Here is a 17,598-nt window from a genome sequence, read left to right on the forward strand (position 1 = left end):
TCCCGCAGTGAAATGCATCTAACAAAAGCTGCTGTTTAATGAGCGCTTGATTGGTGCTAGGCACTGTGTTTAAGGTTTCTATGTGATTCTTGCATTTCATCCTCAAGGCAACCCTTTAAAAGATCTTATAACGAATCCTGTTATACCCTTTTGACAAATGAAAAAGACCTAGGCTGGGAGAGGTTAGGTATTCAAAGACCTACACTGCACGTGAAAGGGTTACGAATATTAATCAAAATCAAGTCAGTTATTCAGTGATATTCTCTACTACCCACTGCGAATATAATTTTGTGTAAAAACAGCTTAGTGTAATGAGAGACACAAGCCCGAATTCATCACGCTCCTGAATGTATTATAATCTGTGATAAGGAAAATAATCATAGCTAAAATGGAGAGAGCGAGCCTCTGTTTGAAGAGCTTATGTCTTATGTGAAAATAATCATAGAATGAGCTACTTTGCTCTTTGGTAATTGCTGTAATTATCATTTTTTTGATAAGCTTGTGACTTTGTCCCCCGCCCCTTTTTTGACTTGTCCATTGCTTTTGCATTCATAGTTTCCATTCTTTGTGTATATTTCAGCTCCTGCCTCCCCTACTACATCTTTCTCCCACGTGAAATCTCGGCTTTTGCAACTGTTTGTCTTATCACCCCCTTTAGATTTTTTTTAAGACACAAAGAAAGTAATGACTTTTTTTTAAAGGCAAACTCTTTCCACACCCCAAGCTTGGAATTGGTGAAAGAAAATTCATTATACATTAACCCAGCCACCATGACATAATGTATTTCACAGATGCTAAGACACACATTTTTTACACTTTAATGTCTCTGAAAACAGGATGCATTTTACAAACTGGGCTCTTAATAATGGCCAGGGGGCTGTATTAACATAGTTGTCATTGACAGCACATACAGAAACTTGGATATAGCCAAATGTTCACATTGTCCTTATTACACCTGAGCTGAGTGTATTGTTTAATAAAACCCACAACCCTAAGGGAACGGAGTTAGCAGGTATAGGAGTCTGTAAGACTTGAAGAGTCCTAGGAGAAGAGGGAAGATTTTCCTAGGACCAAAAAGAGATTCCTCCAGCACTTAGCAAAGAGAGATATGGGACTGGCTAACAGCTATTAGACCCCTGAGTTACTCACCAAGTACATTAGTTCTTAATGCATATTGGAAACCTATGTCTGAACAGTTAAATGATAAGCTCTAATGCACACACCTCCAAAAAAGTGAAATGTCTGAGTTATTATTCCCGATAGTATGGTTGGTCAATTACAACCCCTCTAAGTTTTAGTCAAAAAAGAAAAAATCATTGAAGAAGGAAAATGAAACCTGAATGTAACTGAAAAGAATCCATTAACCTCTTCTGGTTAGGTCAAGAAAGTGCCAGCATGAAACTTGAAGAACAGGATCAGTTGCTTGGGAAAAAATGCTGGATTCAGCCCTGGCTGGTGTGGCTCAGTGGGTTGAGTGCCAGCCTGCAAACTACAGGGTCACCAGTTTGATTCCCTGTGAGGGCACATGTTTGGGTCGAGGGCCGGGCTGGGCCACCAGTTAGGGGTGTGCACATGGCTACTGATTAATGTCTCTTTCACACATCGGTGTTTCTCTCCCTCTTTTCCCCTCTATCTAAATAAATAAATAAATAAATAAATAAAATCTTAAAAAACAAAACCAAACCAAAACCCTGGATTCAATAGCGGAACACTTTTAAGTCTTGATGCATCACCACCGCCTTTGGTGGCACAGAAGACAATACTGCAGGGAAAACCACGGCCATTCAACAACTGACTCCAAAAGTGATTGAGTGGCTTGGTTGGAGCGTTGCCCCTTGCACACCAAAAGACTGTAGATTTGATTCCCGGTCCGGGCACGTACCTAGGTTGCAGGTTTGAACCCTGGTTGGAACACATCCGGGATGCCGATGCATGTTTCCCTCTCACATTGATGTTTCTCTTTCTCTCTCTCTACCCCCTCTTCCTCTCTCTCTAAAATCAAATTTTAAAAAATATCCTCACGTGAAAATTTTTTAAAAGTGATTTAGACAACTGGGAAGTTTTAGAACACCTTAACCAATTTTATATTTCCCTTTTTATGTATGCACGAGATTGATACATAATAACCTGTTTCTAAGTCTGAAAGAGTTCTTTGCCTGAGTATGAAATAAAAATACTAAATTACAAGAAATCGTTGCATTTTAGTTTAGTTGGCAGCACTTTTTTATCCTAACAGATATTACCGTAAACTTAGAGGAAGTGCCACCCTGCACCAGATGAGCAGCCCTTCCAGACTAGAACTCTGTCTAGTGGCAGTGGGGACTTTTTTAGCAGAGCTTAATTATCCATAAGGTGGAGCTCTAAAAATTAAAAAAATTTCCCCCATCCTTTGTTAACCCACTATAAACAAGACCCATTCATTCAGCAAATATTTATTTAAAGGACCCTAGGAATCAATATTGGTTTTTTATATGCACCCAATTCCCTCCCCAGAAAGAGAGTGGGGAAAAGATCCTCTGTATGTGTTATTCAGCAGAAGAATAAAAACTGCTTTTTTATGTCCAGAAATCATTAGAATAATTCCTGTTTTTTTGTAAGCTGTTTAAGCCAACATTAGTCTAATGTCTTAAGGGAAAATGCAACTGGGAAAACCTAGATCTCATTTCTGAATCATAAAAAAAATTAGATTCCATCTGTTTAAGAGTTTGGATTATTTTTCTCCCAAATTCTATTACTGTACACATCTACCTATTCACAAATAGGTGAGATTATTACGAAGCTCTTACCCATTAGCCTGGCATTTCAATTCTTTACAGAGTATAATGTCATCTTTAAAGGAAAAGTAGTCATTCATATTCTGCATCCAAATCAAAATTTTAAAATCAATGAGAAGGGTACAAAGTATCTCCGTACATTTTGTCTTGATTCCTCCTCATAAGATGGTCCCCATCCTTGACAAAAATCTCATTCAAAAGGAGAGGGAAGGATGATAATGCTAATGTCTTCATCTTACTGACTATTCGAACAAGAAGGAAAAAGAGGTTCATGAAAAAAGAATCCACATTATATAACCTAAGATTGCAGAGGTATATGGTGGGCATACGGATAATAGTGTAAATGTGAGGACAGACAGGAATGCAGGAGGAGGCTGTGTACATGGGTTAAATCCTCATACTTCAAGTAAGAGTTTCATGTATAACGTGTGAAGCCGGCAAATCACCAACTAACAATGGAAGCCTATTTTTAACTAAACCCAAACATGATCCACCATAACTGAAGACAATAAATTTGTTTTTAATATTTGTTTCTGTTTGTCAGGAGTAAATGTGGGCAAAGGCATGGCAGTGGAGCCAGTGACCACAACTCTAGTAACATTCCCCGCAGACCAATTTAAAAGTATGCACTATGAGATTTAACTGCTCTATAATTATCTTCCCATCCTATTCTTCCTTCAATCTAGTCAAACAAATTATTTCCACTTTTAATTCTGTAGATACACCTGTAATACAACTTCATACAAAGACATGTTTGGGACACAGTTTGACATCGTTTGTTTCGAATGCATAATTCTTTACCAATTCTTATCCTATTCTATTCCGTTCTTTTTTTCTTTCTCTGCTTCCACTCTTTTGTTCCTACCCACCCATTTTTTAATGTTCCTTTCATTTTTTCTAACTAAAACACAATGTGTACCCCTTAAAGATAGTGCTTTTCACTTGTGGTGATAATAAGGACTGAAAATGTTGCTTGCCTCACACTTGTTCCTTTAATTGAAAAATCATTTCAAAGCTTATGTCCTCTGCAGTTTAACTTTTTAAAAAATTAATTATTGTCTTCTCATAAAATGAAGTCATCAATATGAGAACTATATTCTTGAGCTTTTCCCGCTGTTTAAACTCCCAAATGTCTTCACTGGTTGACTAGCAACAACATAGAATTACGTCATTGCTGCAGTGTCGCCCATATTACTCCCAAAGTCTCTACAAGATTCCTGAGAACCACAGAGTCAATTGTATTAGCTCTATTTTCTTATTTTATTCCTGATGCTCTGACATCTGGAGCCCAAAGACTCAAGGAACCCACCATCCCAGAATTAACTATTTCTGAGACATCACAAACAACAGGCCTGCCGGCAAAACTTTGTTATGCAAATGAAGTAATACCTAAGTCCATACCCTCACTGGCTATGGTTATCAGACCTCTGCTGTCCAGGACTGTATCCCTAGCCCTTCACTGAAAGGCCAGGTACAAGACAACTGGAGCTCAAACCTATAGTGCAGAGTCTGCAGAAACTATTAGAACTGCCGAATTAGCGTTTGTGCCCCTTGTTTACGTTTCATAGTCCATTCCCTCCCAGCTTCCCTAGTGGCCGTTGGTGGACTGACCTGCTGTTTCTAGGATACCATGAGTATGCTGAAAATATTTTCCTTCATGGTAATCATTTTCATGTCTGTGTGTCTTACTTTGTCTGCTCAAAACAGGTCTAGGCTACATCCTAGACGTTTTTTAGAACAATTGGCACAGTGAGCAGAATGGTTTTGCATCAGAGATGAAGGATCCTTGGGCTCACCGACTGGATCCAATAGAAGAGCCATTGCCAAAGGGCACTGCTGGTTGCTGTCACCCTTGCTGTTTGAATGCTCCTGTAGTATGTTGTTTTCTGGGGTATTGCCATGATTTCCAGCTTAAAATGAGGGGGGCTCGGGGAGGTGAGTGCCTCCTAAGCCGTCGTGTAAAGGGCCGCCTGCGACGCCAAGCACGATGCTGCTGCAGTAGCAGCGCGGTAGAGTGAGTGGAAGACAGACGGCAGGGTCAAAACTGGACTGAAACAAGCACCTTTTCTGACCACAATGGTATGAACATAGAAATTACTAGTGAAAGAAAAACTGGAAAATTAACAACATGTGGAAATTGAACCACAACTTTGGAACAACAAACAGAGCCAAGAGGAAATCATAAGAGATGTCACAAATACTTCGACACAAACGAGAATGAAAAGAACAAGCCAAAGCTTGTTTGGTGTTGCAAAAGCTGTTCTAAAAGGGATGTTTATAACAACAACAACAAAAAAACAACACAACAAAAAACCACTATTAAGTAAAGAAAGATCTCAAATAACCTAACTTTATTTAATCTCAGGGAACAATAGAAACTACAACACACTAAGCCAAAAGTAGCAACAGGAAGGAAATACAGATTAGAGCAGAAATCAATGAAATAAAGACAATAGAAAAAATCAACGAAATAAGAGTTGCCTTTTTGAAAAGATAAACCAAGTCGAAACCCTTTACTTAGAATAACCAAGACAAATAATAAAACCACAAACGAACAAGAGGGCATTACGATGTTTACTAGAGAAATACAAAGAACCTTAATAGACTACTAAAACAATTTTACCAAACAAGTTGGATAACCTAGAACTAACAGATAAGTCCTAAGTTTTTATCTCTTCTTTACTTTGCTTACTTCTTTTGAGAAAAACCCCCTAAGGGTTCCCGCTCTCCTTTCCCCCTTGCTATTTGCCCGCCGATTTGGAGGCCACTTCCCCAGTGGCCCTGAGGGCCTACCATGCTTCCTGTTTCTAGGAGATAGTACAACACAAACTTCTTCCTTTAGGGCAACCCTTTTCGTGTCTGTGCAGCTTACTATTTCTGCGTAAACCGAGTCCAGGGCAGGTTTGCAGAAGCCTAGGCGCTGCCGAGCCCGGGCGGATCACCCCAGGCGGAGAGGATGGCGTCCTAGACGGCAGGCGCTCTGCCACTAGACAGACCTACCAGCTGAGGCCACACCGAAACGGCGCCGCTGGTTGCAGTGCAATCGCTTCTTGATGGATACGGCATCGTGTTGCTTTCGTCTGATATTGCCCTGACTTCCGAGACTGAAAGAGGGAACTCCTAGTGTTCACACCCCCTCGTGACGCCCGAAGACCGCTGCCCTGAAGAGCAACAAGCCCCGCAATGCGGACAGAGTGCGCGGAGGTGCCCAGATGCGGCCCGGAGCGGAGCCGCCTGTGATGGGGCAGATCGGAGCTCAGGGCCCTGACGGGGCTTCCCTGGCTCAGGTATGGTGACGCAGCTACACCGTGTGGCAGCGCGAAATAAAGTTTGTGAACATATTAAAACGGGAAACGGTATTATTCAGGACCATAGCAATTAGTACAGAGACACCTCCAACTGGGACTTCACAATGGCAGAGATGCTGCGCTCAGCAAGTGGGAATTTATAGCCACGGAGCAGAGTGGGGGACAGGGCACGAAAAACGACTACGAGGAATAAGAGTGGGCTCTGGCTAAACCAATCCAACACCTTGCCTGCTGAGGTAGTCCAGGGTGATCAGTTGCCACCTGGGAATGACAAAGGACAAGGCTTCTGATCTGCTCTCCAGGGTGATCTGAGCTGGAGCCTGGGGAGTTCTGGTGAAAGTGGTTTAGCCAAGTTCTTCCTAAAACTGGATTTTACAAAGAAGTACCCAGATGAGCCTAGAAGAAGGTCTGGAAACTTGACTAGAGTACGGTGAAGTAAAGACCCTTCGTCACCTACGAGGGCCTGGGTACAGAGCTGCTCTACTGTGTGGAGATACGGGCCATTCTGGCGCTGCATTTGATGGCACTCGTGGTGCAGACTATAAAGAGGTGGTAAGTGTTCTTACGCTGCCACTGTTAAAGAAAAAAAGATATTCAATGACAGTTGTTAAAACGGTAAGGCCAACTTTATTCCAGGCCATAGCAATAAGAATAGGGACCTCTGCAACTGGGATTTTAGAGTAGGGGAGAGACTGGGCTCAACTCCAAATCCAGCAGGAATAGTTCTGACCACAGAACCGAGAACTAATAAATGGGTTTAATTTAGTCCACTAAGTGTGTGGCAATTTGTTACACGGCAATGGAAAACTATTACAGTAATCAATGTGAATTCAATTATATTTATTACATGAGAAATTCACAAATACATGGTTCTTATAAATGTTTGGGAGGAAAGTGGGATGACATCAAACTTTAAAACTTCTGCAAGTCAAAGGAAACAACAGAGTAAAGGGGAACCTAAGGAAAGAATGAAAATAATTGCATATTATATATCTGATAAGATGTTGCTTATCCAGCATATTTAAAGAATGTATACAAATAACAAAACAAATGACCCAATTTAAAAAGAGAATAGTGATTGAATAAACATATCTCCAAAGAAGATATACAAATAGCCAGCCAGCATAAGAAAAGATGTTCATAATGACCAATCATCAGGGAAATATACGGGGGTGGCCAAGAGTAGGTTTACAGCTGTGAGTACGCCAAACACAGAGATTATTCTTGTATAATTGTTTATTGTATAATTTATTTGTATTACAACTGTAAGCCTACTTTTGCCCACCCCTGTATATCAAAACCACAATGAGATATCACCTCACAGGCATCGGGATGGCAACTATCAAAAGAACAGAAAATAACAATGTTGCAAGGAAAATGGACAAATCACCCAAGACCACTATTGGTGAGAAAGTAAAACATTTCAGCCATTATAAGGAAAACAGTATGAAGATTCCTCAAAAACATAAAAAGAAAGGATGTGATCATCTCTACCTATCCCACTTCTGGGTGTTTATCCCAGACTACTCAAAGTCAGATCTCAAAAAGATATTTGGACCCCATGTTCATTACAACAGGATTCACAATAGCCAGGTGGGGACATTCCAATGTCCATGCCTGGATGAGTGGAGAGAGAAAATGAGGTCTATACAGATGATGGAACATTATGCAGCTCTTAGAAGGACCCCACCATGGCTACTGCGTGAATGAATATCAAGGACACTAGCCTAAAAGAAATAAGCCATTCATAAGAAAGAAAAATGTTGCATGAAGTATCTAAAGTAGTCAAAATCATGGAAAGAAGAGTAGAATGAAGATTACCAAATGCTGGGGTAGTAGGGAAGTGATATTAGTGTTTACTGGTAATATAGTTTCAGAATTGCAGAATGAAAAAACTTTAGAGATCTAGTGAACAAAACACGAGTACACAGTTAACACTATTCAGCTATGCACTTAAAATGGCTAAGATGGCAGATTTAATATTATCTCTCTTTTACACAATGAAAATATTGGAAAGAAATAAAGGACAGAGAATGAGAGTAATACAAACTTGGAAGGGATTGTATATTGGGCTCCAATATAAGGATCACTGCTCAGGAGAAATAACAAGTATCCACCAGAGAAGGGTCCAATTCAAGATTTACTCAAAGATACTTAGTCTCTCCGTGACAAGGTTTGACACATCAGCTGATCAATGTTATAACCCAGAGTCCACTAAAACTATTCAAACTCTCTAATCGTAAGTTCATTCATACACCATGTTTATTTGCTTTGCTCATTCCTTTCCAAAAAGACTTCTATAAAGGATTCCTCCTTTCTCTCTCCCTCAATCTTACAGGACCCTTACCTGGTGGCCTTGTGTATAGATTGCCTTGCTTTCAGTTCTGAATGATTTCATTATAATAGAAAGCATCTTCCTTCATAGCAATTATTTTTGTGTGCCTCTTTCTGCTCAAAAGTCCAGAGCATCTTTCAGAACAACTGGTGCAGCAAGCAGGGTATTGACACCCACTGGGAATTGGATTGCTTACACTCTCTAACTGGAATCAACAGCAGCTGCCACTGCCTAAAGGCATTTCTAGTTATCAGCATACTGGTTGCTTGACGGCTGCTGCATTGTATTTCTGTGGGGGTATTTTTTGGCGTGGTTTTTTTGTTGTTGTTGTTGTTGGGTAATGCCATTATTTCTAAACCCAAAATTGGGGATCTCCAAAAAAAGTCCTCATTGAACTGCCTGGAAGGAAGTGTGCTGTGAGGAGCACCAAGCTGTGCAAAAAAAAAAAAAAAAAAAAAAAAAAAAAAAAAAGGATGATAGGGCCCTGGCCTGGTGGTTCAGTTGGTTGGCGCTTGTGCTGTACCCCAAAGGGTTGCAACTTCAGTTCCCTGTCGAGGCACACATGGGAGGTAACCAATATACGTTTCTCTCTCACATCGATGTTTCTCTGTCTCTGCCCCTCTCTTTTCCCCTCCTTCTCTCTCTCTAAAACCAATAAATATATGGGTGAGGTTTAAAAGAAAAAAAAGGATTGTGGGTGCATTTCATAAAACTGACTCAATAAGGTTCTTGTCAAAACTGATGTTATGAGGAAGATTTCAGAGGAGACCAGAAGATTCAGAGCCTAACCAAAGTATGGCGAAACAAAGAATCATCCCGAAGAATTACAGGAACAATCCAGAAGGTGCGGTGCCAAGGTACATACACAGTACAATACCAAGGTAAAAACTGCGGCACCACCTATGGTTCCACTAGGGGCAGCCAAAGGACAGTGCCATGTAGGATGCTGTAAAAGGAGTTGCACAGGAAGATAGGGTTCATGCCAAATGAGGTGTGGTGCCTTGCAGTGTCACTATTAAAGAAAAAAAATCTTTAATGACACTTATTAAAAATGGTAAGGCAGACCATAGCATAGATATAGGGACCACTGCCTTTGGGACTTCACAGTGGGGCAGAGACTGGGCTAAACCCCAAACACAGCATGAGTTGGTGAGAATAAATAGCCAAGGAGGAGAGTGCAGACAGTAGATGGAAAATTACTAAGAGAAAATTACTCTCTCTCTCTCTCTCTCTCTCTCACTGTCCTTTCCTGTCTTTCTAAAATCAATAAACATATCCTGGAGGGATTTTTTTTTAAGTGCCACAGAAGCACCTAAGTGCCAAAGTATATAGGTCCTCAGCGGCTAAGATACAACCATGAGTTTCAAGATATGTTGGCTTGGTGCCGAGGTGCATCCTGGGTACTGTGCTGGGGTACATCTGAGGCACAGTGCTGGACTACAACCAGAGGATGGCTCCAGTATCCACCTGGTAGGGTGCCAAGGTTTACCTATAGTTGCATAGGGAGGTTCTGGTGAAACTAACTTAGCAGAGTCCTTGCTAAAGCTAGAATTTACAAGGAAGCGCATAGGTGAGCCTTGGAGGTTAGGGAGTGAGCCTGACTAAAAAGTGTAGGGTTGGCCTTGAAGTTCCTTGGATCTTTTTCCATAAGTAAGAGGGCTATAGGAGCACTTAGCTGTCTTTAACTGCATTTGAAACAGTCTTGCTAGATTGTATTCTGACAGCTGTCAATTAGCATGCATTAAAAACTTATCAAAACTGGCGAATTTTTGTCCTACCATTGTAATATTGAAGATGGAAGAAGATACGCAACATTTTTGGCATATTATGCTTTCTTATTTCAAGAAAGGTAAAAACGCAACTGAAACACACACACAAAAGATTTATCCAGTGTACAGAGAAGGTGCTGTGACTGATGGAACATGTCAAAATGGTTTGCAAAGTTTAGTGCCTGAGATGTCTTGTTAAATGAACTCCACGGTCAGGTAGACCAGTTGAAGTTGATAGCAATCAAATCAAACACTGATGATAACAATCAATGTCTCACACGAGAGATAGCCAACATGCTCAAAATATCCAAATCAATAAAGTTATTGGTGAAAATGAAAAATGTGCCTCTTATTCGATGGAAAAAAAAACATACAGGCTTTTTGGCCAACCCAGTATAATGAAGTAAGAATCTTTGTCACAAAAGTTCCGCTGTAAGACCTGGAAGATAGAGCCGCGGTTCACCCATCATGCCGAGATGCACTGCCCTAAGGTGCAGGGGAGCAACCGCAGTGATGTTCCCAGGTCCCTAAGTGCTTTCCAGTACCCTGTTGAAGTTTGCCTGCCGTAGTATTGAGTGTGCCTGAAATACAGTGTTGAGGTACATTCAAGGACCAGTGCCGCTTATTGTACACCTACGGTACGGTTTAGGTACACCTGGTACTATACCAAGGTCCACCTGGGGTTCGGTATAGAGGTTCTGATGAAAGTGACTTACCAGAGTTCTTGCTAAAATTGGGTTTTACTAGGAAGTGCACAGATGAGCCTAGAAGGTTAGGGAGCGAGCCAGATGAAAAAGTATAAGGAAGCAAAAAATCTTTGTCATAAAAGAATGCCCCAGTAAGACCTGAGGTAAGTGAAGAGGTACGCCCATAGAAAGGATTCTAGATGCATCCACCTACAGTGCTGGAAAACAGCTGCAGTGCTGTTCTGAAGTGCATCCGCGGAGAGGGCCCTGGTACACTGTGTTGCTGCGCTGGGATACAGCCAGGGTCTGGCGGCAGAGAACGCCTGACAAGGGCAAACCTCCACCAGCAGTTCGATCTGGAAGTACCATATGTTACCATGCATAATGTGCACTGTTTTGACCAAATATTTGAGGGAAATATAAAGATGTGTATTATACATGGGTAGTCCTAATTCCATATCTGTAGAAATGTTTTTAATTCTTTTATTTATGCATATGCATTAAAAGTGTAACTCTAGAAGCAATAACGATGTCCACATGCAAGGTAATACCATGGAATACAATATTCTGTTTTGTTTCTAAATGTAAATAAATACAAAATTGACATAAAAATAGAAACGAAAGATTTTTTTCTGAAAGATTGGGCTGAAAATGTGGGTGTGCAATATACACGCGAGCACATTATACGAGGCAAAATATGGTATATCCACGGCAGAGCGCAGAGGGGCAGCACCACAAATGGTGGTGCCTGGGGACAGCCAAAGGCCGTCACCGTGCAGGGGCCTGCACGTGTAATTGTGCGTGGTGCTGACCGACCAGCAATGCCAGCTTTGGCGTTGAGGTGCAGGGGCCTCTCAGTGCCACTGTTAAAAAAAAAGAATTTTCAGTGAAACTCCATTACTCAATGAGAACAAAATAAATAACCCGATTAAAATACGAGCAGAGCTCTGGCCAGGTGGTTCTGTTGGTGGAATGTCATTGAGTACACCAAAAAGCTGTGGGCGCAGTTCCTGATCTGGGCGCGCACACAGGTTGCAGGTTCCACCCCTGGTTGAGGTATACAGGAAACAAGTGATCCATGCCCCCCATCTTTCTCTGTCTATAAAATCAATAAACATATCCTCTAGTGAGGATTAAAATAATAGTGCAAATAAAATATGAGCGGAGGTTTGAAGAGACATTTCTTCATAGAAAGTTTATAAATGACCTACTAATATATGAAAACTTACTCAACACAACATGTCCTCTTCTCCAAGAAATGCAATTCAAAACTGTAATGATATATCACCTCACATGTAACAGGACGGCCACTGTTAAAAGAACAGAAAATTAAAATTGTTGCTGGGAAAAGGAAGAAGTTGGAATCTAATAGCACTTGATGTGAATGTAAAATACTGAACCCATTATAGAAAACAGTATGGAGAGTTCTCAAAAATATAAAAAGAGAATAACATATGACCTAGCCATCCTACTTCTGGGACACTTATTCTAAATTACTCAAACTAGAATCTCAAAAGATGTTTGGACCCTTATGTTCATCAAAATATTTTTCATCATACTCAATAAATAAGACCAACCCAAATATCCATGCATGGATGCATGAAGAGAAAAAGCAGATACATATAATGGCATGTTAAGCAGTCTTTTAAGTAAAAGGTGAAGGATTTATAGGATCTGAAGAGAAACTAGAGTATATACATGCCGTCTTTCTATAAAAAATCCTGGCACATGCTACGGCATGATGCATACAGGGACATTATGCTAAGTAAAATATGTAAGTCACAATAAATACAAATATGTTTGACCTCACTCATATAAAATATCTAAAGTAGTCAAATCAAAATAAAAAAAGAATAGTAGAATGAAGATTAGCAAGGTCTGGAGACGCTGGAGAGAATATTACTACTTACAGAGTAGTAAGTTTTTACTACTTACAGAGTTTCAGGACTGCAAGAAAAAATGTTCTACAGATCTGTTGAACAACGATGAAGTAATATTTAACACTAATTAACTATACACTTACACATACTTAGGAAGGTACATTTAATGTTATCTATATTTTTATGCAATGAGGGGGAGAAACAAAAAAATACAGAGAAGGAAGAGAAAACAGACCTTAAAATGTTTCTATCATGAGCTCTGAACCATAGCTCACTGTCTGGGAAAAGCAGAAACTGGCTGCTTTAACAGGAGATGCTTACATTCTGGATTTTCTAAGTGATCTCCAGACCCTTCTGCGCGTAGATTTTAGACATCAAGGAATATCACTATATATGGGTCAGAGACCAACAAAGCTATTTAAACTATGCAACCATAAGCTTATATCCCAGCCTTATTCTGCTTTGCTTATTCCTTCTCAAGAAAAACCTCCATAAAGTCTCCCACCCACATTTCCCTTCTCCCTCCCTCTGTCTGCCTCTCTTGCAGGCTGCTTCTCCTGGTTGTCCTGCGTGACATGCCATTCCTCCCATTTCTAAGGGACTGTGAAATTAATACAAAATGTCTTCTTTCACCACAATCATTTTGGTGTCTGTGTGTCCCCTCATTTGCTGAATCAAGTCCAGGGTATGTTTCCAGAATAACTGGTGCCCAGAGCCCAGTAGATCAAACCAGGAGATGATAATATTCGTAGGCTGCTTTGGCTACCAAGTGGATCCAACAGAGAAACAATTGCCTAAAGGGCACCGTTGCTTTTTGTCACCCTAGCTGCTTGATGGCTATTGCATTGTGTCTGGTTGTTGAGTGTTGCCATAACTTGCAACCTACAATTAAGGAGCTCTAAGCTGAGTGCTCCCTGAGCTACCGTGTAGACGGCTGCCTGCGATGCCGCTGCAACAGAGTGTGTCCTACAGTGCACCTTAGAGGACTGGAAGGTAGACCAAAGTGTCAAGACTATACTCATGGAAGTATCTTTTCTGTCCACAATGGTATGAAGACAGAAATTACTAGTGGAAAAAAATGGATTTTCAAAACATGTGGAAAATAAGCCACAATATAGACCAAACAATGGATCAAAGAGGAAATTTGCAAGGAAAATCACAAAGTGCCTTGACACAAACAAAAAAACACAAACAGCAAAGCTTATAAGATGAAGCAAAAGCAGATCTAAGAGGCACCTTTATAAGAAAAAAACACTACATTTAGAACAGAGAATGATCTCAAGTAAAGTAATGTCAAGGAACAATGCAACACATTAGCCAAAAGTTAGCAGGAGAAAGGAAATAGTACAGATTAGAGCAGGAATCAATGAAACAATATTAGAAAGACAACAGGAAAGATCAAGTAAAAAGAGTTGTCTATTTGAAAGATAATCGAAGTTGAAACCCTTTAGTTAGAATAACCAAGGCAAAAAGAGGAAAGACTCCAATAAAATCAGAAATGAAAGAGGGGTTACAATACTTACCAGAGAAACACAAAGAACCTTGAGACTAGTAAACAATTATACCAAACAAGTTGGATAACCAAGAACAAACAGATAAGTCAGAAGTTTATATCTCTTCTTTACTTTGCTTACTTTTTTTGAGAAAAACCCCCCAAGGGCTCCCGCTCCCCATTCCCCCCTTGCTATTTGCCCGCCGATCTTGCAGGCCACTTCCCCAGTGGCCCTGCGGAGCCGGCTGGGCCTCCTGTTTCTAAGAGACAGTATAATACAAGCTTCCTCCTTCAGGGCACCTATTTTCGTGTCCATGTAGCTTACTATTTCTGTATAAACCAAACAGTTCGTAGAACCACGGGCACTGATGAGCACAGAATAATCACCCCAGATGGGGAGGAGAGGACCTAGACTGCTTGGGCTCTCCAACGGGACCCACGAGCAAAGGCCATGCCTAAATGGCACCTCTGGTTGTGGTGCTATCGCTTCGTGATAGGAAAAACATTGTGTAGTGTTTATCTGATGTTGACAGGATTTTTTAGACTAAAGAGGGACATCCTCTATTTGAGACATTCTATCCCTCCCAAGAAGAGAGCTGAATCCTGACTGGTGTGGCTCAGTGGGTTGGGCATCACCCTGCAAACCGAAAGGTCATTGGTACAATACCTTAAAGGCCATATGCCCAGGTAGCGGGCCATGTCCCCATTGGAGGTATGGGAGAGGTAACCAATTGATGTTTCTCTCTCTCTCACATCGGTGTTTTCACTCGCTCTTTAAAATTAATTAACTTATCCTCAAAAGAAGATTTTTTTAAAAACTGCCACAGATACACCTTGAAGTTAAGTACCAAGGTGTATAGGCTCTCAGAGGCTGAGGTACAACCGTTAAGTTTCTGCGGTATGTTACATTGGTGCCAAGGTGTGTCCTGGGTACAGTGCTGAGGTACATCCGAGGTATACCGCAGGACTACACCAGTGGGATGGTTCAAGGGCCCATCTGCTACGGTGCCAAGGTTCACCCGTAGTTGCAATGGAGATTCTGGTGAAACTGACTTAGCAGATTCTTGCTTAAACTAGATTTTACAAGGAAGTGCACCGGTGAGCCTTGGAGATTAGGGAGTGAGCCCGACCGAAAAGTACTGAGTTAGCCAAAAGTTCCCTTCATGTTTTTCTAAGATGGCTCTGGTAGCGCTTAGTTGTCTTTAACATCATTCAAAACAGTCTTGCTAGATTGTATCGTGACAGCTGTTGTATTAGTGTGTATTTAACGAAATCTTATCGGAATTGGCGAATTTTTGTGCAGCCATTTTAATATTGAAGATGGAAGAAGATATGCAACATTCTGCGTATTATGCTTTCTTGTTTCAAGAAACATAAAAGTGCAACTCAAATGCAAAATAAAAAATATTTGTGCAGTGTATTCAGAAGGTGCTGTGACTGATGAAAAAAGTGGTATGCAAAGTTTTGTGTCTGAGATTTCTGGCTAAATGAACTCCACAGCTGAGTAGACCAGTTGAGGTTAATATCATCAAATCAGGACACTGATTGATAACAGTCAACATTATGCCATGTGGGAGAGAGATGACATGCTCAACATATCCAAATCAATAAAGTTATTGGTGAAAATGAAAAATGCGTCTCTTATTTCCAGAAAAAACCATACGGACTTTTTGGTGAACCCGATATAATAAGTAAGAATCTTCATCACAAAAGAGTTCCACCACAAGACCTGGAAGTTAGTGCTGAGGTCCGCCCGCGGTATCTTGCCGAGGTCGACTGCCCTAAGGTGCTGAGGAGCAACCACAGTGAGGTTCCCAGGTCCCTAAGTGCTTCCTAGTACACTGTTGAAGTTCGTTTGCAGTAGTGTTGAGCATGTCTGAAGTACAAGCCAAGGGTCTTCCAAGGACCGGTGCTGCTTGTTGTATGCCTACGGTACAGTTCTTGGTACACCTGGTGCCGTACCAAGCTCCACAAGCGGTTCAGTGTGAAGGTTTGGTGAAAATAACTTAGCAGAGTTCTTGCTAAAACTGGATTTTACAAGGAAGTGCACAGACGAACCTAGAAGTTTAGGGAGCGAGCCAGATGAAAAAGCATAATGAAGCAAAGAATCTTTGTCATAAAGAATGCCCCAGTAAGACCTGAAGTAAGTGAAGAGGTACGCCCATAGAAAGGATTCTAGATGCATGGGCCCTACAGTGCTGGAATACAGCTGCAGTGCTGTTCAGAAGTTCATCCTTGGATAAGGCTCTGGATACACCATGTTGCTGCGCTGGGATACAGCCAGGGTCTGGTGGCAGGGTACGCCAGAAAGGGCAAAAGTCCACCGTCAGTTTGAAATGGAAGTACCGCATTTCGCTGTGTATAATGCGCAATTCCATCCAAATTTTGTAAAAATTAAGATGCCCCTTGCACATGGGAGGTACTATTTCTATAGCTGCAGAAATGATTTTTATTCCTTTGGCTGGTGTGACTCAACGGATTGAATTTTGACCTGCGAACAAAGGCATCTCTGGTTTGATTCCCAGTCAGGGCACCTGCCGGTGTTGAGGGCCAGGTCCCTGCTTATGGTCGCGTGAGGGACAACCGCACATTGATGTTTTTCTTCCTCTCTTTCTCCCTCCCTTCCCTGCTCTCTAAAAAAGCAGATAAGTAACATCTTTCTAACACGAAGTGTTTTTATTATTTTATTTAAGTTTAGGCATTAAAAGCGTGACTCTAGAAAGCAATAACGATGTCCCCATGCAGAATAATACCATGAATATGGTATTTTTTCCCTAAATGTAAATAAATACGTATTGAGTTAAAGATTAACATGAGAGATTTTTTCCTGGAAATTTGGGTTAAAAGCATGTGTGCGCAATATACAAGGGAGCACATTACACACGGCAACATACAGTGTATGCGCAGTAGAGTGCAGAGGGACCTACCACTTACGGTACCACCTGAGAGCAGCCAATGGCCATGACCGCTTCGGAGGCAGCACGTGTAATTGTGCATGGTGCCGACTGACCTACAATGTAGGGGTGAGGTGTGGGTGCCTTGCAGTGCTGCTGGAAAAAGAAAAAAACCAGGAGACTATGCAGTGAAACTCCACTACTCAACGAGAACAAAACAAATAGCCAAATAAAAATATGGGCAGAGCTCTGGCCAGGTGGCTCAGTTGGTGGAGCATCATTCTGTACACCAAAGGCTGTGGGTTCAATTCCTGGTCAGGGTCTATATCAAGGTTGAAGGACCCATCCCTCTTTGTGGCACGGACGGAGGCAACCTATTGATATCTCTCTCTCTCACATCGATGTTTTCTCTCTCCCTCCTTTCCTCTCTTCCTAAAATCAATTAGCATACCCTCACTAG

At 41.2% G+C, this 17,598-nt stretch overlaps 1 protein-coding gene across 1 annotated transcript in view; it reads right to left on the bottom strand.

Moving 5' to 3' along the window:
- The window catches only part of EEF1B2 (eukaryotic translation elongation factor 1 beta 2), a 213,870-nt gene that overhangs the window by 103,120 nt on the left and 93,152 nt on the right, over nt 1–17,598 (bottom strand). The gene's annotated exons all lie outside the window — the stretch shown is intronic.

The sequence above is a fragment of the Pteronotus mesoamericanus genome, unplaced genomic scaffold, assembly GCF_021234165.1.
Source record: "Pteronotus mesoamericanus isolate MK-2021 breed Mesoamerican mustached bat unplaced genomic scaffold, CSHL_Meso_final contig_90, whole genome shotgun sequence".
Classification (NCBI taxonomy): Eukaryota; Metazoa; Chordata; class Mammalia; order Chiroptera; family Mormoopidae; genus Pteronotus; species Pteronotus mesoamericanus.